Source organism: Anomalospiza imberbis, chromosome 5, assembly GCF_031753505.1.
Source record: "Anomalospiza imberbis isolate Cuckoo-Finch-1a 21T00152 chromosome 5, ASM3175350v1, whole genome shotgun sequence".
Classification (NCBI taxonomy): domain Eukaryota; kingdom Metazoa; phylum Chordata; class Aves; order Passeriformes; family Viduidae; genus Anomalospiza; species Anomalospiza imberbis.
This window is the reverse complement of record NC_089685.1, coordinates 71,337,543-71,356,188: the sequence shown is the minus strand read 5'-3', so window position 1 is coordinate 71,356,188 and position 18,646 is coordinate 71,337,543. Positions and strand designations below refer to the sequence as shown.

Here is an 18,646-nt window from a genome sequence, read left to right as displayed (position 1 = left end):
ATTTACTGAAATAGACAATCAGCTTTTTTTTCCCTTAGTAGGTTTGTGTATTATTCAGGATTTCAATTCAAGCTGTATGCACTGAAGGACAGAATTTGGCCCTTAGCAAATACATCAGACAACATAAGATGCTATTTGGAGAAGCGTAAAACCACATAAAAGAATCTAAAAGTTAATGAGAGAGACAAAAAGATTATCTAAGGATCTAGATTACAAAGCACATTGAAAAGCATAGTTTTGAGAACATGTAAATTTTACATGCTGAGAATTATTTAGATTATTAGATGGATATTTCTTAGACATTTCAAAGTGACTCTGGGACACAAGTACTCCTGGCTTTAAATAGCCTATATTTTCGTACTTCCCACAAGGTATTTCTGAAAATCTTCCCTGTCAAATTGTAGAGAAAAGGAAGCAGGTAAATTTGTCCCACATGCATTTTCATGAATGCCTGGAAAACTTATTTCACTCCCACCCATCCTCCCTTCCCCGGAACAGTTTTCTAAATGCTCATTGAAAATTAAACGTGCTTCCAGCCAAGGGGAGAGGAGAAGCTGCCCCATTTTGCCTACTGAAGTTAAACCACACAAAAAACGAGAGCAGAGGGGTCCCATCGACCCAGCCCATCCACAGCCCTCCTGGCTGGTATCCAGCAAAAGAATTTTGGTGGCTCTACTTGAATTAACTCTGGTTCAATAATCAGAGACTACACAGCAAGAAAGAAAAAAGGTGGGGAACAAGCTGACCACAGGAGAAAATGACCGCTTTTGAAACAGTCCTGGATTCTGTCCTCTATTCTCAGCCCTGCTTGTACATGTTTCTCTAAGCACCTTTATTTTAAAATCTTTTATTGACAAAACTGGGGTGTTGAAAGAGGGAATTACTACTAAGTTGTAGAACAGGATGCTCAACAAATCCAAGCCCTTGGACTCCAAGCTAGATTTCCAACATTTCCCAGCTGCAGGTGATGAGCTGGACAAATTTCCATGAGAGCTCGGCTGTCTGGGCACTGAATTATTTCAGGAAGTGTAAAATTGCAAGTGTCATAACAAAGGAGCAGTTAGATAACATGGTTTAGATGTCTATCCAGATTAGGTTAAAAACCTTGTCCCAAAATTCAGATACTGCAAAAAAGGTGAAGAGTGAGAAAAATCAAACAAAACAGCCCAGTTGGTTTAAGCGTGCTAAGAAAGGTGTTCACACACAATTGCTGAAGCATGCTTAAATGTCTGCTAAAATCAAAGGCAGATTCAGTGCTTGCTTTGTTTGGTAATGCTGTGAAAATAGTTTTGCCAAACTAGAGCTGAGAAACCCTTTCACCTCAGTCCCCTTCATTTTCTTTTGAAAGCAAACTCAGGGACTGAAGGATTAACTTGGTGTTGGAAGTACTCCGATACTCCCAACCCCGTTTGTGAGGATGCCCAGCGTGTGCCACCCAGAAACACATCTTTGAATCAAGTCACAAATTAGTTTCATTTAAAATTTTGCTTACCCACTCTGATTGACTTTGCTGAGGGTGAGCTGTGGTGCTTCTCTAAGGCCTGCCCTGCTAAAAATTTGTGTTGGTGGCTGGATCTGAGGTAGACTAAAGTGTGCCAGCAGGGCATGGCTGCAGCCTCAGAGCACGGTGACACGCTGCTGTGTGTCAGTGTTTGGCTTTCCCCTTTCGCTCTCCAGCATGTGCAAATCCCATCTGGCCCCATCAGGTCACAAGTGATGATTAGCACTTGTGTGTCAGCAGCTCGCCCTGCACACTGAAGGCAGGAGGTGCAAATCTCTCCCAGGTGAAGCTGCTACTCCTCAAACCCTTCTAGTCTATACAACTGTTGCAGAAGAAAGCCATTGTTTGCAAACTGAAGTCCAACAGTTAATGCAGAGGGGGGTTTTTTGCCTGTCTGTACTCTACGTACTTTTTGCCTTTATGTACTGCTTTCATCACTGTGGGTTGTAATTTAATGTAGATTTCCAGTTTGTTCCATCTGCTTACACTAAACTATTTGCTGAACTCAGTCCTGCATCTGCTGATGTTCATGAAACCAAGCCTTTTTTTTTTTACTCTGCAGACTGCATGAAAGAATTCCTTATGCAAAGTTAATGTGGATGAATTTCATTTTCAAGCACCTCCAAACCAGACATTCAAAACAAAATATAGATTTACTTCTATATCCTTCCCTAATTAGATTATATGTGTCCTGTGAAACAATATAAGCTTTCATTTCAAGGAAGTATTACCAGCCTTAATTTTGCCTGGAAAAATTTGGAGCATGACCAGACATTATTGATGTAATAAGACTTTTCTAAAGCTCTGGTTTGAAAAAGCTCTGGGAGGTGGGAATTTTGTTGTTCAGTCAATGGAGTGTTAACTCCAAAGCCTAAATCACACAACTTAAAAAAAACCATGTTCATCTTAGGAGCAAATATAGCTACATCATTTATGTCACAGTCTGCTACCCTGTCCCTTCAGTCATGCAGTCAGATCATCAAACTTTCAGTTTAAAGCTAAAATGCAACTTTAAGGAGTATTCTGACCAAATTTACTGTCTGCTTTTAATCAAGTCACAAATTTGTTTCATTTTAAATTTTCTTTAACCACTCTGATTGACACAAATGAAGAGCAGGGATGATTGTGCACGGTGCACAATGATCTATGCCTGATATTGTGGAAATAAATTCAAGTTAAAAATGACCTCCCGATGCACTCAGGGCTCTGCTTTGCACCACCACTCATGCATCGTGACATTCTTAAACTTCTACCAGTAAAGTCAACATCAATATTACATCCATTTCTACAAAGCAACCATATAAACTTCATCTTTCTACACATGCTTTACTTTAAATCATGCATATAAATCCATCTACACGCACAGGCTGAATCTAAAAATTTGCAGATACTCAGCTGACGTATTTTCATTGTCAAACTCAGGCAACTTAAAGCCAAATTTAATGCTCCAACTCACATAGGAGTAAGACTGCAATATCCCAAGCTGGCTCCCAGCCTGGGGTAGGTCTAACAGGCTCAGACAAAGTGCTGCGGCCATGCAGTGCTGTGCTGGGAGGCTCATGGTTCAGCTAAGGGGCCACTTGCCACTGAGGTGTGTCTACACTGCTCCCAGACCTGGAAGCTTGTTTGCAGCTTTGTGCTGCGTCCTGCACCGCGTGGCTGTCACCCAGGACTGGGCCTGTGCCTTTCAGTCGTGACAAAGCATTTGCTGAGCTCTGTCTGCCGCCTGCCCTCCTTTCCTCTCACCTGGAGGACTGATCTCAAAGACGGCTCACTGATCACTTTGGCAGGATAGACAGGAATGGGGTGGAGGGGAGGGACCCTCATGCTCTCCCAGGGCACGTGGGTGCTGCTCCATGCAGCAGGTGCCAGTCCTTGTGCTAGCATCCTGCACCTGATGCCCCACGGTGCAGGGGACTGGCAGTCCCTCCTAGGAGGGAACCAGTGTCCCCTGCAGCAGGGATGGGATGAGTTTGTCACTTGCAACTCCCACACGGCTGCAGAGGAAGCAGAAACCCACAGAGGTGCTACTAAGGTGCACTTCAAACTCATCCACCCACAAAGGGAAGAAGAGATCTAGGAAGAAAAGTAATGAGCAGTGGCCAAGCTTCTGTCATTTCCCAACACCTCTATTGTTTCTCCACTGAGTAAGGAAAAAAGGTCTAAGTGGTGCATATGGAGTTTGCCCCTGGAGATGGGGGAAGGGAAGGAAATTAAGGTACAAATATATAATTAGCTGCCTAATGTGAGGGACATAAAACATAGACATTTTTCATTCTGCCCCAGAGGTGACTGAGAATGTAGAATCTCTGGGTAAGAAATCAATGCACAGACTGTCAGGTAAATACATATTGAAATATAAGTGGGGGGTAAGTTAATAGTTCTGTGAGGTCATATAATAAAGTCTATAGTTCTTTCATCAGCACTGTGAACAATGCAGTTACTGTGTTCCTCCCCTGGTGCAATAGCAAAGACAGTTGCTAGACTCTGAAAATAAATTATGCCATGCTTTATTAAATGGTAAACAGCTGTTCCAGCCACAATACAGCACATGCTAATTGAAGAATGCCTTAAGCAGTCCTATAATAAAAAGCTTTTAAGAGTTGGAGAGGAAAAAAAAAAGCCAGCATCATGACAGACTTACTATCATGGGTTCCCTTAGTTAAAATTCAACACATGGGTCATTCAAGGTGAGAAGTATATTCTGGGAGAAGATCTACAGTAATGAACATTTAAGAATCATTAGCAGGCTCTTTCATGCCGTGATGCTGTAGGCAAAGACGTGCTTAGGTAGGAAGTACAGCCACAAGGTTCACATTGTGTTTCCATGTCTTGTTTTGCTAAGAGATATGGATCCAGGAATACAACAAACGTGCCAGGAGAATTGCACTTTCTCAGGTGGTGATCCCCAGCCCAGAAACCTCACTGGTCATGGGAATCACCCTGGAGACCTGGGCAGAGAAGGAGAGCTATGGCACGAGCTGTAAAAGAGCACACGGAGAAAAGAGAGAAGATGACACAGAGCATGGTGAGCCCCAAAGTGGCCACGTTTCCTGAGCAGGCGTGTCACTGTCCCTTGGCAGAGCTCTGGCCCCTCGTGCCAGCCTGGTTCTGTCCAGATGAGTGTCCAGCAGTTACCAAAGGGGCTACTAGGAATGCCAAGGTACAGTAATTTTTTTTTTTTTTTTAATTTAGAGGTCTCTGCTGATCCCTGCAGTACCTTTCGAAGCAGCCTTGTGCAAATATCCCCACTTTGCACCTCAATTTTCCCATCTTTACCTTGCATTAAAAGAACTGGAAGCCTGGTGTGCAAAAGTCCCTTAAGAGTCCTGAATGATAGGTACTATGAAAAATATAAATGTATTTATAGCAGCTACTAACTGACATAAGCATTTGCCCAGGAATGACATTCAGATATATGGCACTCAGACTAGCAGACACTTGCTTTCAGGGAAATTGCCCACGGAACTAAACTAGATGTGCCTGCATGTGCATGTGTGTGAGTGTGCAAAATAAAAACAGCAAAAACAGTTTCACTGGAGAGAATAAAAAGGGAAAGAACCATGTTGTCCCCACTACACAACACAATAATTCCTCGTCCTGTCTTTGGGATTTCTCCTTTCTAAAGAAAAAACACTGCAAGATGAGTGCTGCACGGTGAGTGGGATGATTTTTTTTTCCCTTTTTTTAAATGTTTGCAATAAGGAAGGTGCTCAGAAACGAGGAATAAAGGACATGCATCAATCCATTAGATGGCATGCAAATATTTCATTCTGCTCCTACAAATCATATGATGCGCTTGCAAATTCCTGCAACAAAGCACTGGTTTAATGGAACTGCTCTTCCTATAGAAATGGAAACAGGTAAAGTTTTCCTTCATTGGACTGTGTGAGCATTTCCTTTATAAATAAAAGCTGCAGTATCCAAGGTATTTCCTTTGTTGTGTCACCTTTAGGACTTACTATTTGAAGTATTCCATTGAAATGGCTACGCTCTGTGCAGTGTTCAGAATTTTAAGTAAAACCTTAAACAGTTACAAATCAAAGCATCAGGGTACTTTGAAGAAGCACATACACTATATACATTGCATCCTGCATGCATATGCATTGCTGGTATCTATATATCATCAACACATTCACGAAAAAAACCCCAAAACATTACAGCTTTGGGAAAAATATTTCAAGCAAAATATAAACATTAAAAAAATAATATAATTTTCAAAACTCAGATTTCAGCATCTTTAGGGCTTGTTCACATGTGTGCTTTTGAAATATGTCAGATTCTAAGAGCAATCACCATGACATTTTTCTGACATTAACCCAGTTGTTTTGATAAATGTTGCACTACAATAAGAAGATACATTAATTAAATAATTATAAATAATTATTTTTTTCCTCGTGTACTCATTAAATATTTCAGGTTTCAAGGTATCGCTATTTTACACCTGCATCTGGTTTTATAGCTTCTTCCTCGCTCTCTGTGATTTTTGTTCCTCTTCTAAAAAGAATGCTTGAGGAAATTCTGTGCTGTCTCACTCAAATTTATAATTAATGTAGCAGAAAATTATATTTCTAATTAAATAAATCTGAGCATGAATTGAGGCAAATGCTTGAAGCATTATAAACAGTACAAACTTGGGAGAGGAACAAAATCGCAAACAACGAGCAGGTAATGTAACTGCATATATTAGAAACATCTCAATTATTACATCCACAAAGGCAGAACCTAAAAAGCTGCATTTCATAAGAAGGTGTCATGTTGACATATATTGCTCATTAAAAAAGGTGCCGTTTGTATATGGGTTACTGTTCTTCGTATGCATGAATACTGGTAACACTTTGTGGGAAAGGAAAGCCCTTGAGATTTGGTGTAGTTTGAATATTTAATGTAACAATAGTTTGCTCCCTAATAAAGAATGGGAAGAAATTTGGGAGACGAGGACATAAATTTGCCTATTTATTATGTTGTGCTGACTGCAGCTGGGTATCGGCAACCCCCCGTACACCTCTCCAGATCTGCTTAGTGGCTGCTCACAGAGGCTGCTCTTTAACCAAAACCTCGGAGACTACAGACGACAAGCTCCCCCACATCCCCTTTTTAGGCAGAAAATAGCAGGCAGTGTCTATAATATTCATATATTATATATATGTGTGTGTGTGTACTAACCTACTAGTTATCTCTGCTTACACCCCGGCTGTCAGCAAACTGTCAGCTGTCAAGGCGATAAGGTGGGCAGTTTAAAGAAGATACCGAAGCCTTAAGCTTCTTAATGTGCCACGAATCAATCCCATGAAAGCAAACAACTTGAAAAAGGGTTATATGTCTTGGGGAAATCTCTCAGCTCCCCTTGCCTTGGCTGGAGCTGGAGCTGGCGCTGGACTTGTCTCACCCAGATGACCCCTGAAGCGGCCCGGAGGGACTGTGGAACAAGGCCGTTCCAGGAGGCAGCTCGCTAATGGAGGGGTTGATCGGGGGGAGAGGGACCCCGCTCTAGCACGTTAAGTGTCCAAATCAAGCATGACCAGATTGACGTCGCCAAATCGCCGTCTGGAGGCCGCTCCACGCCAGGAGCAGCAGGGCTTGTCGCACCTGATGGGGCCCCGCTCCGTCTCCATCAAGTCCTGATAGGAAAGGGATGTGTTACAGGGTGGGAGCCCACGCCCCGTGTGGGTAACTGCTGCTCCCCAGCTTTCCTTTTCCTTTCCAAACACGCCCGGGCGGCGGAGGCACGCCTTGCCAGAGGCAGGAGCTGGCGGCTCCCATCTCACAGCCCACCTTCATCTCCCCTCTAAAAGATCAGGCGGGCTCTCGCAGTTCAAGAGGAGCAGTTAGAGGAATTCATTCCTTCTTCCGGGCTGAACGGGCATGTGCAAAATGCTCTGGAAAGGAGGGTGTTTGGGGGCTGCTGCCTTTGCTCAAAGACACCCAAAAAGGGGCAGTTTTAGCATCGCTTTGGGCTCCAGCCATTAACTCCCAAGTGCTGCCAGCAGCCCTGCAGGACTGGAAAGCCTTCCTTGGAGAGAAACAGAGACTGAAGCGGGGGGATTCAGAGCACAAAGGGCTGTAAAATGGTGAATTCTTGGGCCTTTTAATCATGGGGGGAATGCCTGTCTTCTACACTCCTGAAAATCCCCCTCATCAGCAGTTTGATCAAGGTGACAGAGACAGTCTGGGATTTAATCCCATCTAGGATTAAAACTCAACAGTTCCTGGCCCACGGTCCTCAGCATGCATCTACTTTAAAAGAGAGAAGTTCTTATTTTTCCATAGTGTCAGGAGATGCAGCCACAATGTGGTCAAGGTTGTCCTGTCAATTTATCTGTTATTTATGTAGAGCAGGGGCCTCCTGAGCTGCACTGAGGTAAAATTTAAGCTGAGGAGGAAATATAGCAGGATGGGAGTTGTCAGCCTCTGAAATTCAGTGGAGACACTCACAGGCAAACGTTTAGGGGGATATTATAAAGGCTTGAGTAAATCTTTCCTAAACAGCATACATTGTTATATGATGATATGAAAGCAGGCTCTATAGGACTATCAAATCCAGACTTTATTTCTCTACTTATTCAGATCTGAAGAAGGACTTCACAAAGTCAGGGCATAGCAAGATATAATTTAGAGTAAAAAGTATTGGAGAGAGACTGCAAGGCATTATATGGAGAGTATTTCCATATTTACTTTGAAATTTCTGGGGAAACCTGAGCTAGCTTTTGTTTTTTTCAGGAATAAAAAGCTAACAGGCAAAGCAAACCCACATCAGACCCGACATGTCTACTACTTTACGTAAGTCCCTTTTCCCCCTGAAACTTAGGGAACCTTCTGTGAGAAATATCTCTCTGTGGCTTTAATATGGAATATTTTTGATAGAAATATGGAGAGAGAATAGTAGAGGAAAAATCTCAAAGCAACAGCAGAAATCATTACATGAGGAATCGCATCTAGCTGTAGATCACATATACTGTATGTATTGCACTACACACTGCCTTTCACGTATTTTGGAACGGGGTCACCAAATTACATCTCAGACATGACAGCAGATAACTGCAGAGATCGGGACGAAATCTTCCTCCACCTGCAATATCCCTAACCCCAGAAATTCTTGACTAACTCAGCAAAAGTTGTCTCACCCTGTTTCCCCACCCTCCCTCCGAAACCGGTTCCTCTGCTCCTGTTGCCAGACACCAGGCACGACAGATTAGAACAGGATGGCAGAGCCAGCATTCCTGGGCATCACTCTGGAGAAGGGGAAACAGGTATTTTGTTTGGTTTCTGCTGCTGCTACGACTCTGAGCCCCTGCAGATGAGCTGATATTGCAGCTGATCCCTTGCCTGCCTGTTGCAGCAGTGAGCAGCAGGCACTGCTGCCAGCACAGACAGGCTGCGGCAATGGGGAGCGATAGGAGAGCAGAAAGTGTCAACGAAGCAATCCCCTTCCACTGAGGGGCTGGAGCAGGTAAATGCATCCTGCTCTGGACTCCCTCTGTCATATCCCAGGGCTGCCTTGCTCTAGGGCTGGTGCAGGCTGCTGAAGTCAAGGAGGTGCAATACTGAGACAGTTTGAGGGGCAGGGAAGAGGCAGACTGGATTGTGCTTAATGTGCTCTGCCCAACACAGCAGCCCCTTGGCCCTCCCTGTTGCACCGAGTCCGTGGCTATGCATCTTCACGTGTGTGTGTCTCCATGTGTGTTTCTGGAAGGCAATACCTCTGTCATGGAAGCAGTAGGGGAAGGTTGTTCTTAAAAATGTGCTGCTCAAACATATGCAAGTGAGCAATGTGGGAGAAGGCACCCTTAGGAGGAGAGACATGGATGGCTCTGGACATTTTCAGGCCCTTCCTCCGAACTTGAGGTCACCCTGAGTTTGTGACTGAATCTCCCCCTCCCTGGGGAAATATACCCTGCCACAGGTGCAGCAAAGCCCAGTCAGATCTGTCCTGGCACCTGTACCAGCAGCTGTTGCTCCATAAAACCTCTGAAAAATATTCCACAGACGCACATTCCCATGCGTGCCACCCACCCATAACCCTAAAGGGAGAGAAGTCTGGCGGCACTGAAGGAGTATTCTCTATTTTCCTGCACTTTTTTGGAGGCCTTTGTCAGTGTAGAGAAGATTTTAGATGTTGTCCAACCAAAAAGGAGCTACTACTGCTCCAAGCCATTGCTGGTGACCTGACTGAAGCACAGTTAAGCAAAGGATAACATTTTCAGCATCCCTGCTCCAGTACTGTAAGCTTCAAGTTCCAAAATATACCCACTAGAGAAATAGGAAGTAGTGAAAATCACAGGGGTGTCTGACTCAGTCTTTTCCATCTTGTTTCTGCCAGCAAAATATAAGCCATTAGATAAAATGCTAACTTGGATTGCAGATCTTTTATTTATTCCTCCCTACAACTGTTCAGTCCTTTGTCTTTGTCTGTTTCTACCTCATTCTAATAATCTTCTCTCCGTTTTATTGCTATTTCTTTTATTGTTACCTTTCTCTGCTATTCAGGCTTTTATTTTGTTTTAGCCAGGTCCATCCCTGTGCATAGTTACTCACTCTCACTTAACACATTATACTTTTGTGCAGACCCTGACCCAATTCACCTTTCCACCCAGGTTTCAAGCCTCATCTTCCACTGGAGTGCATTTTCCTTTTGGCTCCAGTTAGATTTGAAAAACAAAACTTTTTCTAAGTTGTAGTGAGGGGCTTCCAATATTTCCAGTCTGATAGTTAGCAACATTTCTGAGGATTTACGGTGGTATTTGGCATGATCACCGTAACAAATTTAGGACATGTTCTGTTGATACATGGTCTACTCTGCCTTTCCTATCACCTGTGAAGTTAGGTGGGAAGTTTTTTAGAGGAGTTGGAACTATGTGATCTTTAAGGTGTCATCCAGCCAGAATTTTTCTGTGACTCTATGACTCTGTGATGCTTCGTAGCTTAAGAGGTGAGTTTAAAGTCTATATTAAGGGTGATGTATGATGATAGGTGAAGCAACAGAGGAATCTTTCCCTTTCTATAACCAGCTACTGGTTGCAAGACCTGTAAGGGAGGGGATTAGGACAGGCCCCTTTAGAAAAGAGCCTGCCAAAATCTTATTTATTAATGTAGTGAGAATGGTTATAAGGGATATTCCTGTTCAAAATTTAGTGTTGTAATTGGCTACTCTACTGGACCCACTGTACTCATACCTCAGGCAGCACACAACCAACTAGAAAAGGCTCGAGCTGCAGCAGTCCTCAGCTCTGCACAGCACAATTATTCCTAATTTCTTGAATGAAAAATTGTCCTATAAATTGACATTAGGAGATTTGGGGTGGAACTCGGGATTTTGAGAACCAGGCAGACAAAATTCTCAGTGGTTTCTCATGTCCAAACTCTTTGGAAATCTAGCCTCAAGCTCTTCATTTTGATGTGGTTCATTTTAGCAAGAGAGGGCAACTTGAGATGATTTTAATTAAAAAAAAAAAAAAAAAAGAAAATTATCCTCTTTACAGACATGCACGTAAAGGGGGGGATAATAAGGCCAAAGCCCTTCATGCTACATTTTAATTGAAGCTGGAGAAGTATTAATCAGAGGGCAGGGAGACATTTCGGAACAATCGGTTACACATCAGATATGAAGCACACCCAAGGCCAGCCCTGCCTGGCAGGACAGAGGGAGAGCCTTGCAAGCCAGCACCATGGCAATAGCCCACATAGGCCTGGCCTGCCCTGCTAGACCCAGAATTTCCCTCACAAAGTACAGCTTAATGCAGCCACTGCTCAGCAGGGATTTTGTCAGCTGCTGCCCCACCCAAGCAAAAGCAAAAGGCAGCTTTTCCCTCTGACTCTTCCCGAAAGTTCTATTAAGGGATTTCCCCACTATTCATTTGCAAGTATTAAATTGACCTGAAATTATTGATGGATCATTCATGCACATAATGGCCACAAATTCTGCCATGTGCTCCTTATATACCTGCCAGGAAACCCATAGAGGTTAGAGGTGCTATTTCTGACTGAGCTGACCAAAACCCTTCTAGGCTGAAATAGAGTAACACTTTACACGCTGTGCTTGTACAAATATGGGTTTTCCACTCATGCTAGATGGTTTTATTGTACTGATCCAGTATATTCCTATTAGGAGTATTTTGCCAATATTGAATGTCAATATTTCTAGAAGGGCAAGTTTTCATAGTGTTGAATATTCCTTAGCTCTATAAAGAAAAGATTGCAGACTTCAGAGGGATGAATCATATCCACACCAATTTCCTGGATTGGACCATGTGTTACCACACTGTAAGAGTCTGTCTGGGAGAAAAAACCCCAAACTTATGTACAAATGGAACAAATGTCTGATACCAGGGAGAAGTGTTTTATCCTAATGAAAAAGCCTGCTTGTTAACTAGGCTTTGCTTAGCATTTTTATTTTTATTTAGAGTGTTCCCACAGGCCTATTAAATTCTCCTATTCTTAAAACTAATTAAAGGGTATTTTAATTATCCAAGATATCTCAATTCATAGATTATAAAATGTAGAAAGAAAAAAACCCCATAGTCTGGAGTAATAGTGTGCAGCTTATTGCAGTTAGAGCTATTTCCCCTGGATCATTGCTCTATAATTCCATAGTCTTCCATATATTCTATTTATTTCCAAAACAAATACTTCTTTTCAGCTTATTTTGATTCCATACTCTTTTCCAACAAAAAGGGTTTTGTTTGCCATCAAATGCTATTTTGTTTTTTTTTTACATAGTCACAGCATCTCTGAGCAGACCTGAAATTCCAGAATCAGTGAATATTTCAGGAAGAACAGGACAGAAATTCACATTTGCACCTGTGTTTGTTTCAACGGTGTAAATGGCTGGTTTATAATCACTGAATATTTGCAAACAGCCACAGTAAAATGCTTCCTGGCACAGATATTAGCTGAAATTAAATATTGCATGCTATCCTTGGAATGACAGCTTTTTCCTACCAATAACTCAGCCCATACATGGAAAACTATAGGCACCATTATCAGATCATCTCAATTAGGACAAAAAGCATATGACAAAATTCTATGTTCAAAAGAATTCACTTGAAATTTTTGTGATCTCACATTTAATCAATTATTTGTTTGCAGAAAAGGAACCACAACATTTCTGATTTTCCTGTCAAATTCATCATATATTGTGAAAAAAGAAACGGAGGAAGGAGAATCACAGGTCAAATCTATGACTGTTGACCTAATTGCTTTAATAGAAGCTGATCTAACAGCTGAAACGCAGGAAAAAATCCCAAACAGTTTTTATTCCTAGGGTGATTTATCTCCATGCTCCCCCAGCATCTGCAACACCGTCCAGTTTCAGTGAGAAAGTTAGGCAAAACTCACTCCTTGTGCCCAGCACCGACCCCTGAAGTAATTCTTTTAGGCAGGCTTAGGAAGAGGAGGAAAGCCAGCTTCCAGAACAGATGGGGTAATGGTAACACCGTTCAACCCCTCACTTGCAGGGCCAAACAGACCCAAGTGAAATATTCTGTGGGCCCTTCCTTTTGTAACCGCGAGCCTCGTGCAGGGCTCCTGCGCTAAAGGGGCTCCATGGAGGCATTTCCTGGTGAGCCACAGGCACAGCGCGGAGGGAGAAGCACACCACCCCCAGCAGCAGCAGCTCCACACAAGGACTAGCTGTGTATAAAACAGAGTCACAGTAAGAGCTCCCTGCCTCACCAGGGAGAGGCTTTGTGTTGCTGTGTCATATCACTGCACCGTAAGCATCTCTGCAAAAAGTTGTAGCAATTTTTAAGCAAGCAAATACTCTTATTGTGCTCAGTAGGTTCACTTGTATTAGGAAGACTTGCAGGACTGGCACCAAACGGGCAATAGTTATTATCCTCTTTCTCTCTCTTTTTTTTTTTTTTTTTTTTTTTTGTTTACACACGTGTGTGTAGAATCATAGGATCACAGAAGTTTGGGTGGGAAAGGACATTAAAGATCATCAGTTCCAGCCCCCTGCCGTGCACAGGGACACAGCAGAGTATATCCACATTACAGCAAACAGAAAATGTAAAAACACATCTAAAAGTGAGGATTTTTTTTTTTTTTTGTGAATGCACAACAGGTGTATCATCTCCTACTAGTTCTGCTCTTGTAGTTACAACCACGGGTCTTCTCTAGTACCTTGTCTGGCATGACAAAATCTTCTGACAGAACCAGCCGTGCATCTTTCTGCAATTCCTGCACCACTTCAGACCCCACCATCCCTTCCTCTGTCAGTTGCAGAGGCACGAGGAGGGTCCCACCCAGGTCTCAGCAGCAGCACCATTACTGAGAATTTGAAATCAAGGCACCAGACAAACATCGGAGAAATCAGCAAAACTAGGGAAAGCATAAGAAAGTGGTGGCAAGTAAGGAATTGTTCTGATCAGGGTGGGAAGCACTGTCCACAGTGCACTAACACTCCAGCCATCCATAAATTACAAGGGGGTTTCTACACCTGCTTCACATGGTGGGGCTCTTCAACCTCAGTGGTTTCACCCTCCCAGCAGCCTCTCGGCCTCTGGAAATTAAAGGAATTGAAATATGTTCGGAATGTTCTCAGCTGCTGCTTCCATGTGCACGTCCAATTCCACAGTGAATGCATTTATAACCTTCTTTTTCCCCTCAGTATTTTTTTGGGGTCATTTCCCAACACTCACTGGTGACCTTTCCCCATGGTGGAGTGGTTCAACAGCTGGCCAGATGTGAGACTGCTGGAAAGGTTGATTGCTCTTGTTTTGAGGTTTTATCCAAAAAAAAAGGTACACTGTGTTTATACTTGAATTATTATTTCGCCTACAGTAATCACTACTATAAAAGGAAGTTCTCCATAAAGGAATTACTCAGCAAAAAAATGTATGTACATATGTTTGAAATAAAAGTTTTTTTTAAAAAATACAAAAATTCTGTTTGCACAGCATGTGAGATAGAATAAAAAAAAAAAAACCAAAACAACCCCACAGTTAAAAATTATATTGAAATATTGAATAATTTTAATGCATACTGGAACACCCACACATTGCAGAATTCAAACCTACAAGTAAAATTGACTACAAAACCAAAATTGGCTTCGTTGGCTTTTATTGCCCTAATCTCTGAGAAATGTGAAAAGCAAACAAAGAGAAAAAATTATGAATAGCAAAAGAAAATGGATTTCAGACCTATAGTTGCAATAAATAAACTGCTTGCAACAGAAATATTTCTTTAGAGCATGCAGTAGAACTTAAATTTGGCACCATCTCTTTCAAACTCTGTTGAAATCTTGTGTAAAAATAAATATTTTTCTTCAACAATAATCAATTAACTTGATGGTTTAACAACTATTTAGGCCTTGAGACCACAAAAATATGAGTGATGACATCACTTAACACAATTTTATATGCAGAACCACCTCCAGGCTCAGAGTTCAGAAATTCAGAAATCTTCAAAGGACATCTTCCAGATGTGCTTTAAAAGGCACACACAGACTTGCAATATTTTCATGGCAGGAGGGTTAACAATTAATTCATACAAATAGTGTTATGTCATTGGCAATCTTCAGGAATAAAACTAAATAATTAGAGAATTATTTCTAAGGCTTTTTGTTTGTTTGTTAGATTTTTTGTACAGAGGTGAATGTATTAATCTTCCCATCAGCGTGGCAAAATGTTCTTTTAGTAGCTGAAATAAAGCTATTACAAGGGGGAAATAAATGAGGAACAATAACAACAACAAATTTAAACCTCTAATGGCATTGATGGAGGAAAAAAAAACCTTCCTGCATTGTTATATTCATTTATTTTTTGTGACTTTCTTTTACCTGATGACCAAATGTAATTAATGAAAAATGCAGTTTATTCCTGGGTGATATCAGGGAATTTTCCATGTTTTCCATTTAAAATAAGAAGCATCTGAATAAATGTTCACTTTTAAAAAATGACTTAATGTACATGTTCTATTGCTCTTTCACTTAAACCTTTCAATTCCTTTCATCGCTGGGGAAGATTTTGAGTTGATGAACACAAAAATGGCATGGTATTCTGTGGAAAAAAATCAAAGCAACCTGTTGTGGAGCTTCCAAGCTCCGAGGGCTCAGACACTTGCATTTTACACTTTGCTGGACCTATCAGATACAGAAATAACTCTGTTTATCTTCTGCACAAGGGTTGTACAGTCGGTGTTCGAGAAGCTAAAACTCCTTCACCAAGTTGTGATTTTGCTAAATACTTGCAGAAGGCAGATAAAAACCAAATGGCCTGTTGGTGCCCCACAGACTTTTACACATCACAAGGCAGCAATTAGAAAGTTGCAATGAAGAACTGGGAAGGGCCAAATAAATTCTAGATCCTAATTAGGCACCAGTAAGTTGGCCACTATTAACTTAAAGCCAGCATCTGGCGATTTAACTGTGCCAGGTTAGCCACAACACAGCATTTGTTCACAGTGAACTGCTAAGCTCACTCTGCTTCTAAAACCAAAGACAAATATGGACAAACTGATTCAAATTAACCAGGACTCACTACTCATTTTATGGAAAGCACTGGGTGTGCCTTGCATCCAGAAGCAACAATTGGTTATGCACTGTGGTGCTACAATGCTCCGCAGCAGAACTGTTTACAAATCTGAAGTATTCCTAAACTGTTTCACTTAAACATTTCTGCAATAAAATCTTATTGAACTGTTGCTTTTATTAATTTTTTACACGCCAGACACCAAGTGAATGCAAGCTGATTTTTTTCCTTTTTCCCTTCTATGCTTTTTTTTTTTTTTTTCTTTTTTTTTTTTTTTTAACTTTACCTACTACTAGCAAATAAACTATCCCTCTTTTTTAATAAAACCACAGCCTTGAGTTTTGGCCCCTTAATAGTAGCCTACATGGTCGACTACCCTTGGTGTTAAATTTTCTTAAATTGTATTTCTGTCAGTATATCATTTTTTTAAGCAATGGACCCTATAATAGCAAGCTCTGTTCTGTCAGGAGTACATTTTAACAGCGTGACACAAGTATTTTTCACTACAGGAGACAAACAATGATATGTATTACATGCAGTAAACATTGCCTTTGGTACATAGGGTTCTCTTAGCATTCATCTGTCTAAAATTTCATTGTGTCCTGCACAGGGAAAAAACCCTGCCTCTCATTATCTATTGCCGAGGGCTGTAGGTTTGTAAAGTGCCAACAACGCATTGTCACATTTCTCACAAAACAAGGGCTTGATTGAATATTACAAGAGCGGTAGAGACCCAGCAAGGTGGATTAGGGGATATTTTAATAGTGAAAACAAAATAACAAACCTTTCGCTGAGCTGCTTAACTAACAGAATTGTAATCAATTTTCTCTTTTTTTCCTTAAAACAGGCCCCTTTTCTCCAAAACAAGTAGGGACAAGAATTTCATAAAATAAAGACATTTTGTGCTTAATAGCATCCTGGCAAGAGGAGAGGGGAAAATGGCAATTTTTCTGTGGGAAATGCACCCATCCCTGTGATTTTACAGAACAGGGATTGTGATAGCAGCAGTTCCGAAATTCACAGTGAATTTACGTAGGGGCTGCAGTTCAATAGTTAATCAGATTGTTATACTCCCAGTTGCTTGGGAAAACAACTTTCCCAGTGCTCATGCACATGAAGTGCCCTCTAGGTACAAGGGACCACCCCTGAGAATCTTTTCTCTGGCATCTTTGTCACACTTTAGGCGGCTGTACACGACCTCACGTGAGCCATGTGCAGCAGGGTCAACCCCTCTTTTTGTGCATCGGGTAGGCTGGGAGTGGATTTATAAATGGCTCAACACCGGCACAATTCTCCCATTCCAAAAACCAGCAGGACTGTGGAGCACTTTGGGAGGCCTCACTGCCTTTGCTGGACTCAAACATGACTTTCCTGCAGCACCTTAAACTGTAAGCACCATAAATGGGCCAGGTGCGGGGAATTATTCAGGAGAATAAAATCAGTCAAAGTGTACAAAATTACTCAGATGAAAAACCAACACATTATTCACTTGTTAATTGATCCTTAAAAGAAATATGACTTTCCCCCTCCCTTTGGAGGTAGAATCATCATGGTCAGAGAAAGAAAACAAGCAAGATCGATTTAATTTTTTAGAGAGTCTGGGTAAATTTACTCCACCACAAAACCATTTTCTGTTGTAGGCAGATCACTCCCAAGCTCTCAGTTCTCTCTATTTTAACATCCAGAACAGGACATTTTCTCAGCTCCAAGGGAACAGACACCTTGGGCAGAAATCCTGCAGTCCCAGGTTCAAATGTATGGCAGAACTTCCTCCCTCAAAATCAGGAAAGGTTTTTAGTGCCAGGGAATTATTGGAAAGGGATTGTCACCACCACTGATCGAAAGTAAGCTGAAAACATCTTGGTCAGATCTTCTGGGCCCAAAGCAGAGAGGTCTGCAGCACACACCAAAGCAGCAGTCTGAATCCAGAGGATAAGGTTAAAACAAGCAGGATGTGAAGCTGAGGAGGGAGAGAGGGAAAGGGGGAAGCAAATGTCTTTTTAAAAGGTGACAAGACTTCTTAAAAGGCTGTTATGGAAATTACCAGGGATTTCTTCTTCCTCAGAATATTTTAAATGAAAGCCCTGGCATACAAAACGTCCAGTGGATCGATCAAGGAGAGGCAGATACACAACTCTTTATCCCAGGCACATAGTTCATTTTGCATCTGATAACTGTTGGCTGTTGTCAGTGCTGTTTAATGGCTGGGGGGGGTTAAAGGAAGAGAAATTTACAGCTGTTTCACAGAGACAGAGAAGAGATCATTTGCTCTACATAGCCTTCAAAAAAAGAAATATAGAGAGGAGCTGGCATTGGTAAATGCTGAGTTTCCTTGCCAAAGCCTGTAGCCTTATGAGATTCTCTATGCATCTTCTCAGCAGAGCTGAAGAAGGTTTGGCTGGAACAAAACTGCTTCTCACCAGCAACATCTGCTACAAGATCTGGAGATCTCTGTCATAACAAAGCCTGTTTTCAGATTCCTGCTCTCCTGTAGGTGCCGAGTGCCAGATGAAGGGGCTGGAACAGGATAAATGGACTCTGCAGGCCCTATATCCAACTGAGAGGGAATTGCCATAAGAATGGGGAAGCGCAACCATAACCTCCCATCCAAGGGCCCTTCCGACAAACTCTGCTTTGGCAGAACCAAAGGACGGTTCACAGCAGGCGTTCAGGAGAG

At 41.9% G+C, this 18,646-nt stretch overlaps 1 protein-coding gene across 6 annotated transcripts in view; it reads right to left on the bottom strand.

Moving 5' to 3' along the window:
• Positions 1-18,646, bottom strand: part of LMO3 (LIM domain only 3) — a 60,010-nt gene that overhangs the window by 18,453 nt on the left and 22,911 nt on the right. The window lies entirely within an intron of this gene.